The sequence below is a fragment of the Macaca mulatta genome, chromosome 18, assembly GCF_049350105.2.
Source record: "Macaca mulatta isolate MMU2019108-1 chromosome 18, T2T-MMU8v2.0, whole genome shotgun sequence".
NCBI lineage: Eukaryota > Metazoa > Chordata > Mammalia > Primates > Cercopithecidae > Macaca > Macaca mulatta.
The window spans coordinates 20,603,869-20,611,934 of NC_133423.1; positions in this window are offsets into that span (position 1 = coordinate 20,603,869).

Here is an 8,066-nt window from a genome sequence, read left to right on the forward strand (position 1 = left end):
TGAGCTGTAGCACACGGCTTAGCCTACAGGCCCCAAAGTGCCCCTCCTTCCCTCCTACTAAATCCACAAATTGACATCATGTCACCTTTCAGCCAACAAAAGACTACCTGAACATCATGGTTAAAAAGAAAACAGAATGAAATGCAAGACAGAGAGAGAGAAAGAATGCTTAACCAGGTTATGGATCAGCTTTCCACTTCAGCCTGATGAAAAAAATAAACGAACAAATAAATAATGCCATAAAACACGCACCCATGAGCAGGGGCTTTAAACATATATTAGCCCAACCCTGTTGGTGGCTCAGGAATTTCTACATGATGCGGCTTAGGGGGCAGTGTGGTTCAGAGGAGTTACATTGGACTGTCTTGAAGGTTTTTGCACAGCATTTGCCTTCTTTGATTCCAGCTGCATAGATTCTTGAAATGTGTTAGGAGGGATATTTGAAGATTATACTTTGGTGAGATTAATAAATTTGGGCACCATGGGTGTTCTAGAATCTGACTTCATCAGACAAGTGCTTCTTTATGGTTAGGAAAAGGGAGTGGAAGGAGAATGGAACATGGCAAAGAGTATTGTCTTCCATCTTTAAAAAAAAATCATTCCATTAATCAGATGTTATTCCTACAGTTTTTTTTTTAAGTGTAGGCTATTTTGTCCTTTACTATTTCTATTGCTTATCTAGAAGCCAATAGTGTTATACATGATACGTTTTCAATGAATGCTTCTTACCTGACTTCTTGTTTTATATTTCTTTTGTGTTTTTTTCACTCAATTTTTCTTAAATTGCTTTGTACTGTTGTGATACACTAACGCAAGGAGAAAGAAAAAGGGGGAAAAATCCAAATGTTCATATTAATTTGGTTCAATGGACCAATGCTTTAAATGAATAAAAATGTGAACACATTGCATTTGCATTTGGCCTAAGCTGCTTTGCTTCACAAAATCCTACTGCAAAGAAAGCACTTTTAGTGGAAATAAATAGAGAGTAGAACTCTACAGTTACTGCAAGGACACTGCAGCATAGTGATCAAGGCTCCAGAAATGCATTTGTATCACATATCCATATTATGGCTTAACCAAAGGCATAAAGGAAACTAGATAGCCTACATTAGTCAACTTGAAGTACAAACAGATGTTCTCTTGGAATATTCTTAAAGAATGGAAATAAATGTTGCCTGCAAAAAAGAATATAATTATAGCATTGGAGCAGCCTTTGACAAATGGCTATAAATTTTATGGTATCAAATTTACATTTTTAAAAGCAAATTAATTTTCATAATTGTAGAGAAGGTAGTAAAGTAGGTGCTTTTATATCCTTTTATGTTGAAATACAAATTGATACAATGCATTAGAGGACATTATGCAATGTGTATCCCAAATCTTAAAAACACCCATTCCTTATTATTTCATTATGATTAATTTTAGAAGTATGATTGTTAGGTTAGGAAGCCACCCCTAATGGAAGGTTCACATCACCTCGTAAGTGTAACTGTCTGAGGATCTTTGATGTGACATCTGGTGTACCTACCCTCAAAAATTCCATAGTTTATTAGTGATAAAATGTTACAGCATTATTCTGTTGTGAAAATATTGGTAGATGACAATGAACTTTCTGATAAAACTTTTTAATATCAGACACCTTCTATTGTGTTTTATATTTAACCTGTTGAAGAAAGAGTGTTTATTTGCAGTTCACAGCAAGATTAACCAGAAAGTACAGAGATTTCTCATGTACCCCTTTCTCACACATGAAAAGCCTCTCTTATTATAAACATTCACCACCAGAATGGTACAATTGTTACAATAGATGAACCTACCTTGACATATCATAATTACCCAAGTCCATAGTTTACATTACGGTTCACTCTTGGTGTTGTACTTTCTATAGGTTTGGACTAATATATAATTATCTGTATCCAACATGATAGTATCATACAGAGTAGTTTCTAACAATCATAAAAATATTCTATTCTCTACCTATTTATCTCTTCCTCTCCCCAACCACTGATAACCATTGGTCTTTTTACTATCTCTAGCTTTGTCTTTCCCAGACTGTCATACACTTGGGATCATACAGTAGGCAGCCTCTTCAGATTGGCTTCTCTGGCTTTTTAAATTTAAATATGCTTCTAAGTTTTCTGCATGTATTTTTATGGCATAATAGCTCATTTCCTTTTAGTATTGGATAAAATTCCACTATAGGTATATACCACAGTTCATCCACTCCCCAGCTGAAGAACATCTTGGTTGCTTCCATATTTTGGCAATTAAATAACGCTGTGTGGACATAAGTTTTCAACTCCTTTGGTTAAATACCAAAGAACAGTAATAAACTTTTAAAAACTCCAGTATGGCAATCACATGAAAAAAAGCTCAACATCACTGATCATCAGAGAAATGCAAATCAAAACCACAATGAGATATCATCTCACACCAGTCAGAATGGCTATCATTAAAAAGTCATAAAGTAACAGATGTTGGTGAGGTTATGGAGAAAAGGGAATATATACACTGTTGGTGGGAGTGTAAATTAGTTCAGCCCTTGTGGAATACTGTGTGGTGATTTCTCTAAGACCTAAAGATAGAAATACTATTTGACCCAGCAATCCCATTACTGGGTATATACCCAAAGGAATATAAATCATTCTGTTATAAAGATACATACATGCATGCATATGTTCATTGCAGAACTTTTCACAATAGCAAAGACATGAAATGCCCATCAACAGTAGTAGACTGGATTAAGAAAACATGGTACATATACACCATAGAATACGACGCAGCCATAAAAAGGAAAGAGATCACGCCCTCTGCAGGGACACGGATGGAGCTGCAGGCCATTATCCTTAGCAAACTAACTCAGGAACAGAAAAACTCAAAGGCGTGTGTTCTCATAAGCGTGAGTTAAATGATGAGAACGCATGAACACATAGTGGGAAACAACATACACTGGGGCCTTTCCAAGGGCGGATGGTGGCAGAAGGGAGAGGACCAGGAAAAATAACGGGTACTAGGCTTAATACCTGGGTAATGAAATAATCTGTACAACACACCCCCATGACACAAGTTTACCAATCTAACAAACCTGCACATGTATTCCTGAAGTTAAACGTTTAAAAAATAATATTAAAAAACACAACAAAACAAAAAAACTCCAGTATGAATATGATGATGTTTGTGTCTATCCTTTACTCTCTAAAGGATGGTTAGTTAATATTTGAATGATGCTGGTCAGAAGCATACACTTCAGACATAGTTGGTAAGCATCATCACATACTTCTACTAAAATTTTCACAGATGCCCAGGAGTGGTGGCTCATGCTTGTAATTCCAGCACTTTGGGAGACTGAGGCAGGCAGATCACCTGATGTCAAGAGTTTGTGACCAGCCTGGCCAACATGGTAAAACCCTGTCTCTACTAAAAATACACAAATTAGTTGGGCGTGGTGGTGGGTGCCTGTAATCCCAGCTACTCGGGAGGCTGAGGCAGAATTGCTTGAACCCGGGAGGTGGAGGCTGAAGTGAGCCAAGAGCAGGCCACTGCCCTCCAGGCCAGCTGACAGAATGAGACTCCATCTAAAAAAAAAAAAAAAAAAAAAAAAAAAAAAAAAAAAAAAATTCCACAGAGGTTCAATTAATATGTGTAGGGTATAATAGAAATAATTTTTTCACTTGTGAAATGGCTGTTTTTTGAAATTTGTCGACTTAAAAACTGCATAGCTATTGCCACAACTTGCATGAAGAAGGTACAAGATTTCCACCCACTTAGCAGCTTGCTTAGCACTTAGACTCTATGTCCAAAGCTCCGTATATAGTTCCATGAGTCCCCACCCACCTCAAGAAGGTCTCTGTTGCCCATCTTAAATGTTTTTATATTACTAAAAACAGTTTTTGAAGCAGTAGTGATATTGGTTTTATGTTACAAGGAACATACAGAACAAAATACTTAGCATGATACCAATTATCTAGAGAAAAGTACCACTATCTTACTTATATACCTCCTGCATATTACCTTTCATAAGTCACGAGCTATTGGTAGTCATTATTCCTGAGTGATAATATTGAGGGGCATGTTTCTTTATTGAGAGTGTTTCTATTATGTACATTTACTACAATAAGCACATTTTAATGTTTTAATATTTTTTAAAAGAATAAACATTACAACGGAAAGACGGTTGCTGGAAATGCAATTGCCAAATTGCTGATTTGTGGAGAAGTTATGTTTGAATGAGATCAGATCTGGGTGACTATATCACCTTTCCACCCTTTTAAGTAGACTCAGAGGGCATGTCTGATGGCACATGTGCAGTCAGTGGCAGCAGTAAAGCCTGAGACCCTGTTTCTGACTCCCTATCTAGGTTTCCCTTGTACCAAATTTCAAGAACCTTGTTCTGTTGGTAAATGTGGCTTTCCCAGTCACAGAGACCTAGGATTGAATTCTGGTTATACTCCCTTGAAGCTGTGAGATTTTGTGGAAGTTAATTCTCTCATAATTAAATCATCATAATAAAATACTTGCCTAACGGGAATCTTTAAAGGATAAAGGCAATTAAATAAGATCAAGGGTGTTATGCTCCACAAAAGTGTTCCCAATACATACAAGCACTCAAAAATGGTAATTATTGTTTTAAAAAATATAAAATAAATGAATAAATGCAGACTTACTAGTTTTCTATCTTTTTCAGCCATTCAGAGTTATCAATAAACACAGCTAGGCCTTAAGCTTAATTTTTATCTTTTCTTAAGTTATACTTTGAAATTTCCTTGGGTTTGACTACATTTTTATATAAATAAATATATTTGAACATAATAAATACATAGGCATATCTGTACTCCAAAGGATAATTTATCACCAAAAATGTTAATTGTTCTAAATTTGCAGTGTCACATTTAATATTGGAAAAGGCTAATTTGAAGATAATATGCCAAATACGAAATAACCAATTAGCTCCTTTATTCAGAAATGGATTGATACTTACTATATTTTATCCCATGAATTTAAATGTTAACATAAAAAAATCATTATCTAAGTTGAGATTGCCGATATTAGACGTAAACCCTTGAAAAGGAACCATAAATAATAAATTTATGATCACATCTTTATGTTCGGCTATTGTATTAGTCCACCACATACACACTAAAGCTGTGTGCATGAGAGTAGAAAGAACATAAGATTTGAACTAAATGAGTATTGAATTCAAATCCCAGATCTACTATTTACCAACTGTTGAACGTTGGCCAAGTTACTTGAATTTCCTAAGCACATAAAGTCTAATCCATGAAAGGAAGATAATATTTGTTATCTATCAAATTACACACAGAAGATTATCAGAGCTTAGATCCTAGAAGAGGTTAAATGGTGATAGGGACTTGGATATCCTCATTTCTCTAATATGGAGACACAGCAATTCATTCAAATCTGTTTTTGATATTTTATTTCCGACAAGTGGAGCAAATAAAAACAAACTCCTGTTTTTCTTCTTTTAAATATAAAGATAATTTGAACATTCCAAAAATATTCAGGCAAAGTGGTGGGTGGAGGTGTGTAGAAAGACATAGTTTATTTCAATGGCTTCACTAATGTTGGAATTCTTACGTTAAATGATGGGTTCAATGTACAATATTGTGCTTCACAGCTTGGAGACACATGACATATTCTTTTGTATGTATTTAGTATTACATGAAACTTAAATGGATATGTTTATTTTGTAATATCTGTGTTGAGCAGGAACCTACAAAGCTACATTTGCTCTTAAGAAATAAAGGATCCCCAGCACACCTGACACTTGGAGAAAAAAAAAAAAAAAGAGCTTTGATCTATGACAGAATGTTGATTTGTCCTTGGGTTAATAAAATTAGTAATCACAGTTTACAATTATTAACAGTGCTTTCCCTGACAAGAGACACCTGGTGACCCCATAAATATAAAGCCAAATGGAAAATTCTTAGCATCTCAATCAGTAAACAATTCAATAAGTTTTTGTATAGGACTCATCTGCAAATGAATAATCAGGGTTTAACTTCTAAGATTTTAAACAGTGTGAGAAATTCGCTGTTAAATGTGAATCATCACTAAATAAAATTTAAAAGTAAAAATATAACAATAACTTTGATCACTATTCCTCCTCAAGGGGGAAAAATAACTATGCTAAACTTTTTTTGCAGTAAGTTTAATTCCCCAATTTAAGTCTGTTTCATTTGTATTACTGAGGTTTTAAAATGGCCCCATTGAAAATAACACATTCATATCCTATATACGTTTCACAACATTCTGGAAATTTCATTAAAATCACACATAGTATTCATATTTTTATTGAATTCTTTTATTTACGAAGAAAGCTAGAAAGCTTTGGGTATTTCTTTTTTGTAATTTTGTGTACATGGGATCATTGATATCATGTTAAATATTGTGCTCTGGATATCATTTTTATCTATTAGTTATAAAGCTATTTACTATCAATATTAGAAGAAAAATCTGTACGTTTTCACCTTTGGCTTACCTCTAACTTTCTTAAGATACCATGTCACATGTCTACGTTTTCTGCATCAAGGTCTTACTTTCACCTTAAACTCAACGTGTCTAAAACTGAAGTGTTCCTTGACACAAAATTTGACCCCTGCTTTTTACTTTATGTTTTCATCATTCCATAATTCTCCTTGAAACAGAAACTTAAACTCCAGTCACTGTACTTTCACTCCAACATTAAATTAGAGAGATTTTGAATGAAGGTCAAGTGCATGGAGTCTGATACAATATCTGTGACTTTGGGTTTACAATGGAGAAGCAAAGGAAGAAAACTGGTTCCTACAAATTCATAAATCTTCTTGGGAAAAAACAGACAAGGACATGGACAGGACACTATTGATATGGTTTGGTAGCCTTTTTTTTTTTTTTTTTAAAGAATCCTGCTTAAAAATCAGGTACAGAGAAGTCTGGAATATACATATAAATTTGGTAGTTGAGTTATACAGAGACAGTAGGAGATAAGTACAGGTAGACAAACCTTATTGTAAAAATCCTACATCCAAAATGCTCCAAAAATCTTTTGAACACCAATATGATGGCACAAGTGGAAAATTCTACACCTGATCTTATGTGACATGCTGCAGCCAAAATGCAGACTCATGGTGTTACTCACAACAGCAAAGACATGGAATCAACCTAGATGCCCATGAAGTGGATCATATACAGAAAACATGGTATATATACACCATGGAATACTATGCAGCTGTTAAAAAAGAATTCAATCATGTCCTTTGCAGCAACATGGCTGCAGCAGAGGCCATAATCCTAAGTTAATTAATGCAGGAATAGAAAACCAAATACATGTGTTCTCACTTATAAGTGGGAGCTAAACATTGGGTACATATGGACAAAATGATGAGAACAATAGGCACTGGGGACTACCAGAGGAAGGTAGAGGGGGAGGAAGGCAAGGGCTGAAAAACTACCTATTGGCACTCAGCTTATCACCTTGGTGACAGGATCATTCATACCCCAAACCTCAGCATCACTGCAGCATGCTAGCTGCAGTGAAGAGGTGAGTTGTGAATGTGGAAGGCCTTTTATTAAAAAGTTTAGCATGAAAGATGCTATATATGCCAATATCAATGCTTGGAACACAGTGATTAAAGACACAGTGTGCTTGCCTGGCACAAACTTTGGCTTGTGACTATGCTCAGTTCAGTGATGATGATGAACACGAAGATGACTTTGAAGAATTGAGTATGTCAAGTAAGAAAAATGATGTCTATCCTCCTTACATGTGCAAAAAATATACCTTCAGAGTTTGTCAGAAATCTGGAAGTGGACATTAAAGAAGTTTATAACATCAATAATGGGGTTTCTCTTGTTCATTCATTGACTGATGGTCAGCTAGGGTTAAGTAGCCTAGCTCTGAAGCAAGGTGATTGTGACAATAGTGATGACGAGGATGTTTACAATGCAGAAAGAGTGTCTATAGACAACACGGTGAAAATAAATGATGGGCTTATTGAAGGGCTAAAACAGCATGCATTCATAACAGAACAAAAAATGATGTCACTTTATAAAATCAAAGAGAGACT